General features: G+C 39.5%; 2 protein-coding genes across 2 annotated transcripts in view; both read left to right on the top strand.

Moving 5' to 3' along the window:
• Positions 1–18,418, top strand: part of CRCP (CGRP receptor component) — a 101,118-nt gene extending 82,700 nt beyond the window's left edge. Inside the window, exon 7 of the transcript XR_010934852.1 lies at positions 1,018–18,418. The gene's annotated coding sequence lies outside the window, so the exon portion shown is untranslated. The remainder of the gene's footprint in view (positions 1–1,017) is intronic.
• Positions 1–20,081, top strand: part of TPST1 (tyrosylprotein sulfotransferase 1) — a 167,246-nt gene that overhangs the window by 5,318 nt on the left and 141,847 nt on the right. The window lies entirely within an intron of this gene.

Below are 20,081 nucleotides of genomic sequence, written 5' to 3'. Positions count from 1 at the left end.
AGTTGATTGTCTTTGTGTGGGTCTGTTTCTAGGCTCTATTTTGTTCTATTGGTCTGTTTTCTATTCTTTCACCAATGTCACATTGCCTTGATTATTGTAGCTTTGTATTAAATCTTAAAGTCATGTAGCATCAGACTCCTAGCTTTGTTCTTCTTCTTTGCCCATTTTTAATTGGGTTGTTTGTCTTTATTGTTGAATTGTAAGATTTCTTTATATAATCTAGATACTAGGCCCTTGACAGATATATGATATACAACTATTTTCTCCCATTTTTGGGTTGTCTTTTCACTTTCTGTATGATGTCCTTTGGAGCACCTAAGTTTTTAATTTAGATAAAATCCAGTATATCTCTTTTTGGTTGTTTTTGCTTCTAATTTTGGCCTCATATCTAAGAATCCATTGCCTAAACCAATGTCATAAATATTTGCTACTGTGTAACTTCTAAAACTTTTATACATTTAGGCCTTCAATCCATTTGAGGTTATTTTTGTATATGGTGTGAGGAGGGAGTCCAGCTTCATTCTTCTGCATATCCATTTATCCTAGCACCATTTGTTGAAACCTGTCCCTGTTCCCCGCCGCCCCCCCGCAAAGTATTCTCTCCCTGAAAAGAAAGTGACTAAGTTTCATCGGTTGGTTCCTGTGGACTACTGAGTTATCTGTCATTTTAGGCCCTCATTAAATGCTATGTAATCCACAGCAGCCTCTAGCCCCTTTAGACTTCACTCTACTGTTTAGAACAGGGATCAGCAAGCTTCATCTGTAAAGGGCCAGATAGTATTTTAGCCTTTGCAGGTCATAAATTACCATCACAACTACATAATTCTGTGGTTACAGCATGAAAGCAGCCATGGAGAATATATAGATGAGTGGGACTGTGTTCCAGTACAACTACTTACAGAATTGGGCGGTAATCTGTAATTTGCTGATCCTTGTTTAGATGGTTCCAGAGTGGGGAGGAGAAGGTTCCCTCTCCACCGATAATCTTCCTCATGAGGTCCTCATTGTGTTCTGTAGGACATCTGCACTCTTCCCATGGATGCTTCAAGAGCTGGCATGCTGAATCCTGGTGTAGATTCTACCCACTAGCATGATGCCAGAAGTCTTAAAGTGTGTTTAGTCTTGACTGTCTTACCTGCCACACACTATGGGGCTGGCTTGAGGATTCTGTGTTCAGTCACATAAGCTCTAATTTTAGGTTCAACAAAGGTTTGTTGAGCACATAGTATGTGCCAGGTTCAGTGCTATATCCTTGGGCCATAGAGTCAAACCTCAAGTTGCATATGGCTTGCAAGATAAGACAGGTTAATTAATGCTTCCACTGTTTTCTCTTGATCCATTGTGTACCCTGTCTGTACTTAATATACCTAAAATAGTCTTTCTTTACATCATACCCTCAGCTCAAAAACTGAAACTCTTCCTATGACATTGAGAATAAAAAATCTATATGACATGAGCAAAATGGAGAGCTAGGAAGCTCCAACCTCTTGTTCCACAACAGAGACATTAAAAACAACCAAAAGCTAGCTAAAGTGAGCTTGTGCGCGCTCTGGAAAACAGTCAGAGGCCTACAGTAACCAAGAATGGCCAATCAAGAAAAAGCTACATTCAAAATGGTAGAAAATTTTGTGGAATTTTTGCTCACCCTTGTCCCCTCACCTCTGGGCAGTCTTGCTCTGGAGGAGGCAGAAGCCCGTTTCTCAGTTCCCTCCTTCAAACTGAAGGGAGCAGAGCAAACCTTATTTGCAATATTCTAACTTGTCTGGGAGCTGCCTGAAGAACTAGTTTCTGTTTCCCCTAATTGGATCTCTGCAGGGGAACTCAATAGAAAGTGACAATAATTGCTTATAAAATCAGTAGAATTAGACTCACAAGACACCTAAGACAAGATATTGTGGGTGGAGACATACAATAGACTATCTAGGGCCCCAAGGAGAAATGAGTAAGACTCTGTGTAAGACATATAAAAGCAATTTGTATAGAGAGAAATCACAAAAGGTACACAGATCCAGGTGAGATGTATGCTAAGAACACATCTGAAGACTTAGCTTTCTACTTTGGCTGATCCTAAGGCTCACAACATATCCTAATCAGTAAACGATTTTGCTGGCATAGACCCAGTTTGCCAAGGCTAGGAGAGGTGGTTGTTTTTTCAAATGCCCAATTTTCAACAACAAAAAAATTGCAAGGAACAGGATAGCCTGGCCTATTCAAAGGAAGAAAATGAAGTGCAGGAACCTTCCCTGAAGAAACATAGGTATCAGACTTACTAAATAAAGACTTTAAAACAACTGTCTGAAATAAGCTTAAAGAGTTAAAGGAAGACATACAAAGAACTATAGGAAATCAGGAAAATGATATATGAATAAAATGAGAATAGTAACAAATTATAAAAAAGGAAACATTCTGAAGCTGAAAAATACAATAACTTAATTGAAAATTTCACTGAGGGTTCAACAACAGATTTGAGAAGGCAGAAGAAAGAATCAGCACAAGAGCAAAAAAGGAAAACAAACAGATCCTTAGGGACTTAACAGCACATCAACAAGAGGACCAATATATGTATATGCAAGTACCAGAAGAAGAGAGAAAGAGGAAGAGATTATTTGAAGAAATATTGGCCAAAAACTACCCAAATTTGTGAAGACATGCATCTACAAATCAAAGAAGTTTAAAATCCAAGTAGGATAAATCCAGAAAGACCCACACCAAGACACATTGTAATCAAACTATAGAAAAATAAGGACAATGTTGAAAGCAGCAAGAGAAAGGTGACTCGTCACGTGCAAGGGATCATCAATAAGATTATCAGTTAATTTCTCAGCAAAAACTTTGGAGGCCAGAAGGGAACAGGATGATGTATTTAAAGTGCTGAAAGAAAAAAAAAAAGACTTTGAACTGAGAGTTCTATACCTGGCAAAACTATCCCTCAAAAATGAGAGAGAATCACCTCACACCCATTAGAATAGCTACTATAAAACAAAACAAAATAACAAGTGTTGGGGAGGATGTAGAGATTGGAACCCTTATGTACTGTTGATGGTAATGTAAAATGGTGTAACATACAGAAAACAGTATAGCAGGACCTCAAAAAAATAAGCATAGAATTATTGTATAATCCAGCAATTCCACTTCTGGGTATATACCCAAAGAATTGAAAGCAGGATCTAAAAGACGTATTTGTACACCCATGTTCATAGGAGCATTATTGTCACTATCCAAAAGGTGGCAGCAAAATGAAGTGTCCATTGACAGATTAATGGATAAACAAAATGTGATCTATACATATACTGGAATATAATTCAGCCATTAAGGAAAACCTGACACATGCTACAGCATGGATGAAACTTGGGGATATTATGCTAAGTGAAATAAACCAGTCACAAAAGGACAGATACTTTATGGTTCCACTTATATGAGATATAGTCAAAATCATAAACACAAACATAGAATGGTGGTTTCCATGGACCAGGGGGAGGAGATAATCGGTTGTTGTTTAATGGTTATAGATTTCAGTTTTGCTTGCAAGTTGAAAAGAGTTCTGGAAATTCATTGCACAACAATGTAAATGTATTTAGCGCTAATGAACTGTACACTTAAAAATGGTTGAGATAGTAAATTTTTTACTTTTCCACACACAAAAAATACTTGTTTTAAATAATTTTATTTATATTTGGCTGTGTTGGCTCTTCATTGCTGCACACGGGCTTTCTCTAGTTGCAGTGAGCAGGGTCTACTCTTCATTGTGGTGCAAGTGCTTCTCATTGCAGTGGTTTCTCTTGTTGCAGAGCATGGACTCTAGGTGTGTGGGCTTCAGTAGTTGTGGCACACAGGCTCAGTACTTGTGGCTTGCGGGCTCTAGGGTGCAGGCTCAGTAGTTGTGGTGCACGGGCTTAGTTGCTCCACGGCATGTGGGATCTTCCTGGACCAGGGATCAAACCCTTGTCCTCTGCAGTGGCAGGCGGATTCTTAACCACTGCGCCACCTGGGAAGTCCAAAAAAATACTTTTATTGAGGGAGAAATTATGAGTTTCCTAGCTGAACAAAAGCTGAGGGCGTTCATTACCACTAGACCTGCCTTAAAAGAAATGCTCAAGGGAGTCCTTCAGGTTGAAATGAAAGGACTCTGAATAGTAACTCGAAGTCATGTGAAGATATAAAGATCTTCAGTAAAGGTAAATACATGGACAGATATAAAAACCAGTATTATAATTTTTTTCATAACTTCATTTTTTATTCTTTCACAGGATTTAAAAGAGAAAAGCATAAAAAATTATCAATCTATGTTAAATGGTACCCATTATATAAAGATGTAATTTGTGACATCAGTAACATAAAGGGGGAGGGCAGAGCTGTAAAAGAGAGTGTTTTTATATGTGATTTAAGATGTTTGTATCAATAAAAAATAGATTGTTATAACTTTAGGATTTTATATATAATCACCAAGATAAGCATAAAGAAAACATCCAGAATATACACAAAAGGAAATGAGAAGGGAATTCAAACATGTCACAAAAAATCAACAAAACAAAAAGGAAGACAGTAATGGAAGAAATGAGAGACAAAAAGGGTATTAAACATATAGAAAGCAAATAACAAAATGGCAAAAGTTGTATTTCCCTATCAGTAATTACTTTAAATGGATTAAACTTCCCAATCAAAAATCATAGATGGGGCTTCCCTGGTCGCACAGTGGTTGAGAATCTGCCTGCCAATGCAGGGGACACAGGTTCGAGCCCTGGTCTGGGAAGATCCCACGTGCCGCGGAGCAGCTAGGCCCATGAGCCACAACTACTGAGCCTGCGCATCTGGAGCCTGTGCCCCGCAACGAGAGGCCGCGATAGTGAAAGGTCTGCGGCACCGCGATGAAGAGTGGTCCCTGCACTGCGATAAAGAGTGGCCCCCCACTTGCCGCAACTAGAGAAAGCCCTCGCACGAAACGAAGACCCAACACAGCCAAAAATAAATAAATAAAAATTCTTTAAAAAAAAAATCATAGATGGGCAAAATATATTTGAAAAACATGACCCAACTATATGCTCTCTACAAGAGACTCACTTAAGATCTAAGGACATAAATAGGTTGGAAATGAAAGGATCGAAAAAGATATTTCATGCAAATAGTAACCAAAAAAGAGTGGGAGTGAATATACTAAGACAAAATAGACTTTAAAAAGATTATGAGACAAAGATATTATAAAAAGTTTAATACAGCAAGAAAATATAATAGTTTAAAACATGTATGTATGTAATAAGACCACCAAAATATTTGAAATAAAAATTGACAATTGAAGGGAGAAATAGATAGCTCCACAATAATAGTAGGAAATTTCAGTACCTCTTTCAATAATGCAGGAACAACCAGGCAGAATCAATAAGGAAATAAAGGACCTGAACAATACTATTACCACCTGGAACTAACAGACTTACAGACACTCTACCCAACAACAGCAGAATACACTTTTCTCAAGTGCACATGGAACATTCTCCAGAACAGACCATACATTAGGCCACAAAACAAGTCAATACATTCAAAGCTGTTGAAATTACAGTTGGCCTTGAACAACATGAGTTTGAACTGTGTGGGTCCACTTATATGTAGATTTTTTTTCAATAAACACGTTGGAAAATGTTTTTGAGATTTGCAACAATTTGAAAAAACTTGTGGATGAACTGCAAAGCCTGGAAATATTGAAAATTTTAAGAAAAAAGTATGTCATAGACATTTCTCCAAAGGAGATATACAAATGTTCCATAAGTTTGTAAAAAGATGCTGGACATTTCTAGTCGTTAGGGAAATGCAAATCAGAACCACTAAGAGATCCACATCAGTTAGGGTGGCTATTATAAAATAAAACAAAATAACAAGTGTTGGTGAAGATATGGAGGAATTAGACTCTTTGTGCATTGTTTGTGGGAATGTAAAACGGTTCATTCACTGTGGAAGACAGTATGGTAGTTCCTCAAAACGTTAAACGTGGAGTTATCATATGATCCAGCAATTCCACTTCTGGGTACATACCCCAGAGAATTGAAAGCAGGAACTTGAACAAATATTTGTATACCCATGTTCATAGCAGTATTATTTTCAATAACCAAAAATAGAAAGAACCCCAATGTCTGTTGATGGATAAGTGGATCAACAACATGTGAATATATATAAAAATCTAAGCATTTAACACTAGCATTCTAGGTCCTTCCCAATCTGGTTCCCAATAAAATTTCCAACTTTATTAGTCTCCTGTACAACCCTCTGTTCCAGCTGAATGGATCCACTCATTCATTTACTGAACACGTTTTTGAGTGTCTACCATGCAAGGCAGTGAAGGTACGATGTGACTCTGTCATCCAGAGCCCCTGCCTTCAGAAAGCTTTATGTTCTAGGGGAAGAGATGCTAACTGATCAGTTTCATAATTCATTATTTCATTATAACTACAGTTGGAATTAGAAGTGAGAATGAGCTAAGAGAGCCTATAACAGAGAACCTGACCTAGTCTGGTAGAATCAGGAAAGGTTCTCTGAGAAAGGAATGTTTGGACTTGAAGGATGAGTAAAAGTTAGTGAAAGAAAGAACATTCCTTGAAAATATTCTTTGTTTTCCTATCCCTATGTTTTTGTGAATACTGTGCCATCTGCTTATACTACATTACTTCTTCAGGTATCCAAGTTGTAACTCAAGATTTGGCTCATACCCGCCATTCTCCAGAAAACCCCTCCTGAGCTCTTGCATGTTGATAATAGTATGTGCTCTTTATATCTGAAAGTCAATTTTCCTGGATACAAAGTCCTTGAGTCACATTTTCTTTTCCTTGAATTTAAAATATTCAGTTACTCTATTTTCTTCTGGCATCAAGCACTTATGTTAAAAAGTCTGACAGTATCCTCATTTTGTTTCTTGTATAAGCCACTTGCTTTTCTTCTTTTTTCTTTTTTTTTGCCTAGATGCTCAAAGGATTTTTTTTTTCTCCTGAGAGTCTGGTGAATTTACTAGAATATGTCTTGGCAGTGGTTGTTTGAGTCAAGTATTCTTAGATGCGTATGGTGTATATATAGTTTCAGATATTTTTTTCTTCAATTTGGGAACATTTCTGGAATTTTTTTACATACTTTCTTGATTTTATACATATTTTATACCAAGATATATATACCTTGATTTTTTATCTATTTTCTTGATTTTTGCCCCCCCCCCCCTTTTTTTTTTTTTTTTGCGGTACGCAGGCCTCTCACTGCCGTGGCCTCTCCCGTTGTGGAGCACAGGCTCCGGACGCGCAGGCTCAGCGGCCATGGCTCACGGGCCCAGCCGCTCCGCGGCATGTGGGATCTTCCCGGACCGGGGCACGAACCTGTGTCCCCTGCATCGGCAGGTGGACTCTCAACCACTGTGCCACCAGGGAAGCCCTATTTTCTTGATTTTTATATTTATTCTGTTCATTTGCTTCACTTCTCTGCTTCAGAGACTTCTATATTCTGTATTAGTTCTTTGCCTATCTTCCATATTTGTCATTTTCATTCAGATCATTTTGCTCTCTTCTATGATTTCTTTTTTTAAAAAAATAAATTTGTTTATTTTATTTTTGACCGCACTGGGTCTTCATTGCTGCACGTGGGCTTTCTCTAGTGTGGGGAGCGGGCTCTACTCTTCGTTGTGGTGTGCAGGCTTCTCATTGTGGTGGCTTCTCTTGTTGCAGAGCATGGGCTCTAGGCATGTGGGCTTCAGTAGTTGTGGCACATGGGCTTAGTAGTTGTGGCGCGCAGGCTGTAGAGTACAGGCTCAGTAGTTGTGGTGCACGGGCTTAGTTGCTCCACGGCATGTGGGATCTTCCCAAAGCTGGGCTCAAACCCGTGTCCCCTGCATTGGCAGTTCTTAACCACTGCACCACCAGTGAAGCCCTCTTCTATGATTTCTTTAAAAAATTTCCTCCTATTTTCCTTAAGACATTTTTTTTTAATTGCATTTATTTGGTCTTATGTTTCTTCTAATTTAGTCTTCATTTTTTCCCCTTCTAATTTTTACTCTGAGTAAAGTAAAACTCTTATTTATGAGTTTTTGTAACTTTATTTACTGTGGTTCATTCATGTCATGTATCATTTCTTATTAATTTTTAGCTGGTTTTAAAATAGTAGGTTGCAATTTGAGCTGTTTCGTGTGCATGTATTTCTGGTGTGCTCATTAGCTTATAGAAATGTTATACTCTTTTTTTTTTTTAATAATAACCTTGTATGAAATTTGACCCCAATAATTTTCTGCTGTTTATTTTTATATGAAATTACTTTTCTGGAACTTTTAGAAGGAGTTGTGTGGTTCAGGATGGTTTTACAAACTTCACAAACGTCCCTCTTTTGTTGTTTTCATATAATATTTAAAAATATGGTGGCTTGCTGACTCTGTTCCCCTCCCACTCTTTTTTTTAGACCAAGGATTGGCAAAGGCCACCTGTTTTTTTGTAAATAAGGTTTTATTAGACCACAGCCCTGCTCATTCATTTACATATGTTTATGGCTGCTCTCAGGCCAAATCTGCAAAATTGAGGAGTTGCAACATGGACCGTGTAGCCTACAAGCCAAAAATATTATGGTCTAGCCCTTTAAGGCCCTGATTTAGACCTCTTCTTTCTTTGTCTCTCTATTGTCCCTGTTTTGCTCAATTTTGACTTTCTTTGTCTCTCTATTGTCCCTGTATTGCTCAATTTTGACTTTATCCCTCACAGTGTCTTCTCACTGTGAGGCACTGTCAAGGAAGCCAGTCAGTTTAGAGAGTTCAAAGGGACCCACACTGCTTCAGACCTTAGTACCCCTTACATTTAAAAAATTGTGGTAAAATATACATATAACATAAAATTTATCATTTTAACCATTTTTAGTTTAACAATTCAGTATATTCACAGTGTTGTGCAATCATCACCACTGTATATTTTCAGAACTTTTTTATCACCCCAAACTAAAACTCTGTACCCATTAAACAGTAATTCCCCATTCCCCCTCTTTCTCTAGCCCCTGGTAACCTCTATTCTACTTTCTGTCTCTATGAATTTGCCTATTCTAAGCACTTAATGTCCTTCAGTGTCTGCTTTATTCTACTAAGCATAATGTTTTCAAGATCATCCATGTTGTAGTAGGTATCAGAATTTTGTTCCTTTTTATGACTGAATAATATTCCATTGTATGTATATATCACATTTTGTTGATCCATTCATTTATTGATGGACACTTCAGTTGTTTCTGCCTTTGAACATTGGTGCACAAATATCTGTCTGAGTCCCTGCTTTCAATTCTTTTGAGTATATATCTAGAAGTGGAATTGCTGGATTATACAGTAATTCTGTTTTAACTTTTTTTGTTGTTTGTGTGTGTGTGTCTTTTTTTTTTTTTTTTTTTTTTTTGGTTGCACTGTGCTTGCAGAATCTCAGTCCCCCGACCAGGGATTGAACCCAGGCCATGGCAGGGAAAGCCTGGAATCCTAACCATTAGGCCACCCGAGAACTCCCTGTTTTTAACTTTTTGAAGAACTGTCACAGTGGCTTTTCCATTTTTCCACAGTGGCAGCACCATTTTATATTCCCACCAGCAGTGCACTTGGATTCCAGTTTCTCTACATCCTTGGCCAACATTTGTGTTTTTCAGTTCTGCTTTTGTTTTAGTAACAGCCATCCTCAGGAGTATTAAGCGTCATCTCATTGTGGTTTTGATTTGCATTTCCCTAATGATTAGTGATGTTGAGTATCTTTTCATGTGCTTATTGAGCACTTGTGTTTCTTCTTTGGATACATGTCTATTTGAGTCCTTTGAATTGTATTTGTTGTTGAGTTGCAGAAGTTCAGTTCTTTATGTATTTTGGGTATTAATTCCTTATCAGATATATGATTTGCAAATATTTACTCCCATTTGTGTGTTATCTTTTCACTCTCTTGATAGTGTCCTTTGATTGTTTTCCCTTTTAGAATTAATAAATAATTTATGGAGAGATATTTTAAGATTATGTAAATATCCTCTTCCTCATCAGACTTTCACTCACTAATTCAAGCATCTATCAGTGATTCTTTCCTGAATCAATGGCTACTATTTTTGCACACCAACCATGTTCCAGATACTGCGCTAGGTGCCTACCATGCATTATCCCTATGTCATAGATGAGGAAACTGAAGCTGAATAGGTGAAATAACAGTGTAAGGACTCCTAGCAAGCAGTAGAAATGGGAGTAGACTCAGGACTGTCTGCTCCAGAGCTAGAGCTCATGTGCTAGAGCTTGGGAAGCAAGCGTTAGCTGGAAACTTGGGGCTCCAAGCATCACGTCTATTGAGCTAGCCTGTTTTTGATGCTCCTTCCTTGTGTTTCCCAAACACCCGCGACCTTGAGAGGGGGAAGGACAGGCAGACTTCAGGGCTATGGGCTGTGACGTGCTGGGTGTGTTCTGCAGTCAGGAACCAATCCCCTGATAGAGTACCAGCTACCCAGACTGATCTGCTTACAGTTTATTGGGTCACTGTGTATCTGCAGTGTTCTGCAGGTATGGTTGAGTCAGTAGCTGGGCTCACAGAACCAGAAGTCCCAAGTTGTCCTTTCAATGATAGGGGTGGGGGAGGTGGTCTTAGTAACCTGGCAGGTTCTGGGTTAAACACTCCCCCTCTTTCCTCCTCTGGGGCCTTAGCTGGGAGGAACAGAACATAGGCAGGGTGGAGTCCTGGGGCAGGGAGCCAGAGCCCTGAGTCATAGGGAAACCAAGGAGTCAGGGTGAGGGCACCCTGTTGAGCCAGAAAACCTAGAGGAAAGCCATGATCTGACTGCTGGGAGGAGGGAGAAGTCAGCACATGCAGGTGAGGTCACAGGAGGGATCACAGTCAGAAATGGAGCCAAGAACAAGCTCCACTGGGTCAGGATCACATGAGGTTGGTATAGGAGATGCTGAACCTGTGTCTGGAGATCTCCACTGTGGGAGGCTTATTCTCCAGGGCTGACAGTGGCCTAAGCCACACAAGGCCAGGTGTGTGCATTAGTCACAGGTGCCTTATTGGATCAGGCTTCGTGGTGGACATTCACCTCTCCAGCTACAATTGGGCATCTCCAATAGGCCCATACCCACCTCCACTGCCTGGGATTCAGCCTCTGTATCCTATCAGCTGGGGTCACCTAGCTCAGCTCCTCATCTGCTGTGATTACTCAGTCAGACCCCAACCCTCTCTTGGATGAAAACTGCATTCTTCATGAGCTTGACTCTCAGACACTTCCCATGTACTGGCATTTTTTTTGTTTTGTTTGTTTTTGTTTTTTTAACCATCCAGAAATAATTCCAAGCTTACAAAAAGTTGCAAAAATAAAAGCAGCACAATATAAAAATATGCATTTTTCCCCCAAACCATCTTAAAGTGAGTTAAATACATCATGACTCTTGACACCTAAATACTATATAATTAATTATTGCTAGTGTTTTCTCCCTTACAATGAATAAGCAGTGCTGGGAGACCATGCAAATTTTCCTTAACAAAATTGCCCCCTAGATTGAGCATCCCCTGATTCTTCCCTAATCCAGTCTTTACCGCAATGGTTAAAAAACGGGTTTGCTGACTCCAGCACTTCCTCCACATCTTCCATTCTGCCCTCAAAACCCCATTTTTTCAAAAGTGCTGCCTTACTTCCTGGGTGGGGTTCCAAGCCTATCTTGTACCAGGCCTGGACTCAGTCATTTCAGCGAGGAGCATGACTCCTTGTAGTGGTGAAGGTATCAGAGATCAAGTTCAGAGAACTGGGTGTCCTCTGCTACTGGAGTGCCTTTGCTTCCTGGCTCTTTCAATGGACAGAGCTAGGAAATATATGCTTGTGTATGCACATGTACATACATACACATATTTGCATATTCATACATATGTATAATATCAACATGCATATACGTATTTTAGAAATCATGAATTTACACTGATACCTCCTCACAGAGTTATTTCTTGCTTTGCCCACTCTGTATTTATATGTCCCTCCCTCAGTAAGAATCCTGGCTCCCAACCGTATCAACATATTTGCTCAATCCTATATTACATCTAAAGTGGTTTATTACATCCAAGATGGTTTCTGAATTGCTTTGCACACACCATTACAAACAGCAGACCTACCAAAAGGAGTTCAGGATTTGTTTCCAATTCTTCCCCCTCCCGCCACACCCCTGCCCCCAGTTGAGGGTATGTAGTCAAATACTGTGTTAAGTTACTTGAGTTGATTCTTCTTTTCTTTTTAGTGTGGTTATGGTGCTTATTTGATTATTTCCATTGTTTCAGTTTGCTTTCAGTTTTAACTTACCTCCTTTCCATTCTTATTGATTTAATTTTATTTTTGAATGTGTGACATATTACCATACTTTCAAAAGTCAAATCTATAAAAAAAGGTATGCTCAGAGGACTATCACTTCCACCTATTCTCCTCCGCCCCTTGTAGGTAACCAATGACATTGTTTCCTGATTTATCCTTCTTGTGTTTTATTTCGTAATGATAATCAGTTATACGTATATTTTTCTTATTTTCCCTTCACTCTCGAGCAAAAGTTAGCATACTATATATGTGTGATATAATAAGAAATATATTTGGTCTTTGTTCCCAGTTCCTTGCACAGAGCTCCTGAGACCCTTGAGATTTCCTGAGTGATGGGATTATCTTTAGTTACTCATAAGGAGCCCATTTTTTTGAGCACACCTGAGTTTATGCTAATGAGATGATATAGTGTGGAGCCCCTAGATAGCTTCAGGATGGGGCTGGTCACCAGAAAGACCAAGTGATTAGAAGGTTGGAACTTTCAGCCATGCCCACCAACCAGCCCTCCTTCTAGCAGTTGTTCTGGCCAGAGCCCACCTGGCTCACACATGAGCCAGGATAAGAGGCCTGAACAGTTTGGGGCTCTAACTCAGCCTCTGGTTACCAGGAATGGGAGAGAACCTTATAGTCCATCAGGAACTTTCTTGGCACTGACAGTGTGGGAACAGCAGTGAAGGCTATAAACAATGTCTTGGAGAATGAGGGTTGGGGCAGCCCCATGAGGTATCTTGAGTAAAGGACAACTACGATTGGGCTGTTCTGAGTGGCTGAATCCTGTCTATACTTTTGTGCAAGAACATACACCTCACATGCCCTTTAATACTCTCTCTGGTTTTCAGCCTCCTTTGAGTGACCTGGCCCTTGCTCTTGGAAGCCATGCTGGTGAGTGCCTAGCAGGAGTACAAGCCCTAGGCCAGATGAATCCAGGTTCTGCTGTTTACTTGTTGCAGGACCTTGAAATTACTTAACTTCCTTATCTTTCCATCTATGAAATGTGAATAATCAGAGTAACTACCTCCTGGGATATTAGCGGGGGTGTTATCAAATGAAATCGTGTTCACAGAGGGCTAATGCATTCCTGTCAGAGTCAGTGTCCAGCAAATATTAGCTTTCTGAGTTTATGTCTTGGTTCATTTCTGGCTTTGTGCCCCAAGTTCTTCTTGGCTTTCCTGTGGTCCTTAGTGTTAGCCTCATCCTTGGTGTCAGCATCCTTGAGTCCAAATGGGAATGGGGAGCAGTCAGTCTCTCAATCTGTCCTGTCCTCTGGGTCAAGGCTTTAAAAAAATTTTTTTTAACTAAAACTCACAGCAAAATATACAGTTAATATCAGCATATGGACATATATACATATATATGTAACTGAAACCAAAGTTTTATGAAACAGTCCTTATCTTTACTATGTACAATGTTCTCTTATAATTTTCTCTTCTATTGTATTCTAGTCTGTCCTTTTAAACAAATATGTTGATTATGCCTCCATGCAATCTCATGACTCACTAATGGGTTAGCACCCATAGTTTGAAAAGCATTGCTGAGAACTCTTCTGTCTCTGTCTTCAAATAGGGAATTAAAAAATGAGAAGAAAGGCTTCCCTGGTGGCACAGTGGTTGAGAGTCCACCTGCCGATGCCGGGGACACGGGTTCGTGCCCCGGTCCGGGAAGATCCCACAAGCTGTGGAGCGACTAGGCCCGTGAGCCATGGCTGCTGAGCCTGCACATCCGGAGCCTGTGCTCCGCAACAGGAGAGGCCACAGCAGTGAGAGAGGCCCGCGTACCGCAAAAAAAAAAGAAAAAGAAAAAAAGTCAATAGAAAAAATATATATAAGAACAAAAAATATATATTTCCTCCAAGTAGATTTAATTAATTCAACAGACCTATAGTAGGATATATAATTGTTTCACCATTACTCCTTCCCTTCCCTGCAAGGTGATTATATATACCTTCTTGCTAAGTGGTCCATTGTGAGGTTTGGCCATGTTACTTCTTATGGCTTTTGGCAAGTGAGCAGGAATGACTCATATAATGTCTGAGCAGAAACTTTAAAAGCAAAAAATTGCATAGTTTGGCTTGGTCTCTAGTGATTTTGCCCTCTGCTATGAGAAAAGTGTGTTTCAGATAGGTCTGTTCCTTTGGGCTGGGTCCCAGAGTGAGAAAGTACACAGATCCAAAGTGCAGCCTATCCTCAGCCCTCATGTAACATGAAAAACAAATATTTGTTGTTATAAGCCACTGAGATTTGGGGTTGTTTGTTACTGCAGCAAAAGCTGACTATTCCAAGAAGCAACTTAATGAAAAAAAAAAAAGAGAAAAAACCCAAAGCATTCTTTTGAACATTTAAACAATACAAAAATATATAAAGTAAAACATAAAGTTCCCTTTCACCAACTCCCTGCTCCTTCAGGAGTCATCATTGGTAACATTTTGGTGCATGTCCTTTCAGAGAAGGAAATTTTTGAAATGGTTGTTTTCTAATCTTAATGAGATAAAATTAGTACACGATTTCCCATATCGTGTTTTATCGCCTGTTTATTTACATATGGCTGCTTTCACACTAAAATAGCAGAGTTGAGTATTGCAACAGAGACGGTAATGCCTAACATATTTACTGTCTGGCCCTTCACAGAAGAAATGTGCTGACCCTTGACCTAAGTTTACCAAATGTTGACATTTGGCATTTTGTAACTTTTGTTTTTATTTCTCTCTCTTTTATATATGGATTTTTCCCCTAAACTATTTAAAATAAAGTGTAGATATCATGACACTTTATGTATTTCCTAAGAATAAGTGTACTCTTATACATAACCTGTCAACTCTAATTTAAATATAATAGCCAGTTATTTTACTAGCAAAAGTGAGTTTATTTGGGAATAGCAGAGGAATTGAAATTTGGGATATGTGAACCATGGTGGACAACAGGGAAGTCCAGAGAATAAGGAAGGGAGACTTGCTTTTATAGGGAAAAGCAGGGAATTGTGAAGGGCTTGTGATAACCAAAGAGTCCCTTGGAGGAAGCTGGTAGGTCAAAGTATGGAGCGTTCTCACAGGTTGGGCTACTACAGTCTCTAATTGCCTGGGTTGTCATGGGTGGAGAGAAGTTTTCTTCTTGTGCTGGATAGTAAAGTAGAGGCATCTTCCTGTCAGAGATGTAGGTATATATCTGTTTGGAGCAGTCAATGATGCGTGGTGGGGCATGAGAGCTTCCCCTACAGGCCTGTCCCAACTCCAGTTTTAGCTGAGGTTTCTTTAATTGTTTCCACATTTCCCCCTTTTGATCAAAATCTTTCCTGGAAAGCATTGCTGATCAAGAGTCAGGATCTCTGCACGTAGTGGTTTGTCCCTCGGTGCCAGGAAGGATCTTCCCTGGTTGTTATGTCCCATGTGGGAGGGAAGTACACAAATCAGAAACCTCTTGAGTCTCTATTTGAGTAACAAGGAAAGGTGGTAGGAAGAACTCTCAGGCATTTCTTGTTTAAAGTCCATATTTAGTCAAGGTTGTAAGTGCTAGAAATTACCTCAAAGTGCTGAACTAGCTCATCTTATTAGGCATGTCATTTTTGCAAAGGTTCAACAAGCAATATGTACAGAACTTAACAAACAGGACCACAGATCATTATAAAATGATACTTAATTATCTTTTTGATCAAAGTAACAAAGATTTCAAAGACAAATAGAAAATGTTACATAGTTGTAAGGGAGACTTAGCTCTTTTAATATTGAGAAGATTTCTTAACTAATCAGAGACTTGACTAAGACAACATGAAGCACAGGAAATAATTTTGGTAAAATAGAAATCTCTGTTTTCTAAGCCGATTACTTAAAGGTAAGGAAAAACCTTGCACAATTTTTTGTCAGGAGTAGATCAATATTCCAAGAAAATCTTGTTCTTTCAGCAAATGAAAGAAAATTGTTTTAGTTTTATATAAGTACACCACTGATTTTAAAGCTTAGTCTCAAAACCTTTATAATCTTCACCAGCTTGACCACACATAAAGTTTCTTTTTTCAAAGATTCTTTTTCCACAAATCTTCTACAACTTAGTATTTCCATTTAGCTTTGTCCTGTCTTTCCTCTTTCCTATTCTGAAACAATCAGCCTTATTTTAGGACAAAATTACTTTCTTTCCCTCAACAAAATTTCCATTCCTCATACCTTTTAATGCCAAAAGCACATATTCTTCTTTCCTTGCATACAGAGTTATTTTCCCTTATTATTCCTAGTAACTTCACTAGAACGGTCTGTTATTGACAAATTTCTGCATACATTTCATAATTCCTAAAAGCATGTTTTCCCCACAGTAAAATTTCCAAAATATGGCATGCTTACCAATAGATCCAACTATCTTTAATTCCTTTGTAAAGGAAGCCCAAAGTGAATGAACCCATTTTTAGTAATGTTTCAGTATTTTATCTTACTTGGGAATGATGTAGATATTTAATGATTACCCATCATTTAACATAGCAAAACTGTAAGATTCCAAGTTACCAAAAAGATTTGGGGAAGCTACCTAAAAGCATTACTTATAAACCTTTATCTCATTCACATCCAATTTACTTGTTTTCAACAGTCATGTTTAGATCACTCACAAAACTTTTTATCATACCAAGTTATTTTTCTTGCTGACAAATTTTGTAACAAAGATAACATGAACTTATCTGACCAGTAAGCTCAGGTAGAATAAAAATGGTATGCCTGCATTATTTTCAGTGTTGATAACTCCAAAGATATGCCTATTTTAATTAAATCCCAAACTAGCTTTCATTCATCAACATTAATCTCAGATCATGTAAACTTGAAAAGCACCTGGTCCAGTCTCTGTTATATTTTAACTCATATAAGTGCTTGTTTGTTTTTAAACCAATTAAATAGAGCTCTTTTATAAATTAATTTTAGCAATACCATCCACAGGTAGAAAAGGAAAAAACAAAACCCACACATCTATAACACATATATACACATAGACACAAATGAAAATACAGACAGATGCAAACAGGGACCTTCTAGGTTTGTTTTAAATTTTAGCCATGTCTCAGATACAAACTCAAAAGAATAGTTAGATCCAAATTGTGTCTCTGGCATGCTGTAAGAATGCTTTTAGAGCTGTTTATGGGTGGAGTCAATTTGTCTTTTAGAAGCTTCTGCATACCAATCAAAGAATGCATTTTATTGTCTCCCTAAGAGTTTGGAGTTCTCTCTTTTAAGGGTGCTCCGTAAGTTGGACTTTTTTTTTTTTTTTTTTTTTGCGGTACGCGGGCCTCTCACTGTTGTGGCCTCTCCCGTTGTGGAGCACAGGCTCCGGACGCGCAGGCTCAGCGGCCATGGCTCATGGGCCTAGCCGCTCTGCGGCATGTGGGATCTTCCCAGACCGGGGCACGAACCCGTGTCCCCTGCATCGGCAGGCGGACTCTCAACCACTGCGCCACCAGTGAAGCCCTGGACTTATTTAAAACAAGGTGCCCCCTTTTGAACAGGGTGGGGTGACTTACCAAAAAGCTTCAACAGACAGACAAACAGAAAGCAACTTTTCTCCTATTATCAAAAATCTAGGGCAGTTGATATTTAAATCCTTCCTTCTAGTTGTTTATTTGCTCCAGATAACTTAGAAACAGTAACTAGGGGTTTAGCATTTGGATCCTCAGAGGGTTCGATTTTAAAGGGGTTGGTTTTCCCAGAGGAAAGAGGAAGGTGGCATTGGGGGTGGGGCCAGAGCACAAGGTGGAGTCTGAGACAAAGGAGGCAGAGAAGACACACAAGATGGCCCCTGAGACAAAGAACCTGGGGGAGGGGAACACAAGAAGTATGAGGTTTCAGAAGTCATTTTGTTCTTTTCTCTCTCTTTTTTTTTTTTTTTTTTGGGGGGGGGGCCATACTGTGCAGCATGTGGGATGTGGGATCTTAGCTCCCCAACCAGTCACCAAACCCACACCCCCCGCATTGGAAGCCCGGAGTCTTAACCACTGGAACAGCAAGGAAGTCCTAGTCATTTTGTTCTTTTCTACTTTTTTGGTTGTTTCTGCCAATTTAGAAACGGTATCTTGCAAAGAGGTAATTTTAGAGTTTTGTGTGTATTTGGAAGCTTCCAGGTACCAATAAAAATAAATATACCATTTGTTTTGTTTAATTTTAAAACCATGGACCTCCAATTTAGTCTTATAAAAAAAAAATGAGTTTGGGAAGACTGAAAACTACCCATAATGGCCACTGTAATTCTGAATTACCTTTAGTTTTCTCAGCCCACTTAGTTAAAAATGTGCATGTGGGGAGCCCATAGTTTTTAAACATGAAACCAGCTGGAGTTCCCAAAGGAGGGCTGCCCTCAGAGCGTTTAGATGGCCAGGGTCTCATTTTCTTAAGTTCTCCTGGAAACCCAAGAAAGTTGCTAGAGTCCTAACCCAGATTCCAAAAGGACTAAAACAAAATCTTATATCCCAGTTAGCTTGGTCCCCAAAAGAGGACCTCACTGCCATGCTCCAGAAAGCAACTGAGTACTCACCCAGGATGAAGCCTTGAGCCAGAAAGAACAAAACCTCTCTAGATCCCAAATGAAGTCCGAGAGCTCAAAATGCAAAAAGAGTGGAGCTTGGAAACCAAGATGAGACTCCAAACTGAAAGCAGGTGGTGACCCACGGAAGCAATGAGCATAAAGGGCTTGGTTCAGGTACCTCATTCAGTTCTGGGAGCCATCATCTCTCAGGTCCACCTCCTTTGGACCCCACTTCTGACACCAAATATGTCAACTTTAATAATATAATAGCCAGCTATTTTACCAGCAAAAGTGAGTTTATTTAGGGATAGCAGAGGAATTCCAATTTGGAACGTGTGAACTACAGCACACCATAGGCAAATCCAGAGAACAAGGAAGGGGAACTTGCTTTTATGGGGAAAAGTGGGGAGTTGAGAGGGTCTGTGATAACCAAAGAATCCATTGGAGGAAGCTGGGAGTCCAAAGTATGGTGGCTTCTCATTGGTTGGGCTGCTAGTCTTTGATTAGCTGGGCTGTCATGGGGCAGAAAGAGTCTTCTTCTCCCTGCTGGATAGCAGTGTAGAGGCACCTTCTGGTGGGAGGTGTAGGTGAGGTCTCTTCCTGTTTGGAGCAATTGATGATGCATGGCGGTCATGAGAGCTCCCCCTACAGGCCTGTCCCAACTCCAATTTTAGCTGAGTTTAAAAAAATTAATTTCACAAACCACATTATAATTATCACACCTGGAGCATTTAACATTGATACAATTCTACTAATATTCAGATTTCCCCAAAATTGTCCTGAAAATGTGCTTTATAGCCTTTTCCCCCTCAAGTCAGTATGTAATTAGAGATTATACAGTGCATTTAGTTATCATGTCTCTTTAGTTGCCTTTAATCTAGAACAGTTCTCAGTCTTTTTAGACTCCCGTGAAACTTTTTGACAAGGTTCCATTGCGGAGCACAGGCTCCGGACGCGCAGGCTCAGTGGCCATGGCTCACGGGCCCAGCCGCTCCACGGCATGTGGGATCTTCCCAGACCGGGGCATGAACCCGTGACCCCTGCATCGGCAGGTGGACTCTTAACCACTGCGCCACCAGGGAAGCCCTTTGACGAGTTTTTGAAGAGTCTGAGCAGCTGTTCTTCAGATTGTCAATTTGGATTTGTCTGTTTTTTGCCACCGCAGTATGAGATTCAGGTTAATCATTTTTTGGCAGAAATTCTACATAGGTGATATCGTGTGCTTATCAGGAGGCTTATGCTGTCACTTTGACTAATTATTTGTGATGTTAAGTTGTGTCACTTGTTTGCCTATTGTCTGCCAGATTT

This window comes from Pseudorca crassidens, chromosome 15 (genome assembly GCF_039906515.1).
Source record: "Pseudorca crassidens isolate mPseCra1 chromosome 15, mPseCra1.hap1, whole genome shotgun sequence".
Classification (NCBI taxonomy): Eukaryota; Metazoa; Chordata; class Mammalia; order Artiodactyla; family Delphinidae; genus Pseudorca; species Pseudorca crassidens.
This window is presented reverse-complemented; position numbering and strand designations above follow the sequence as displayed.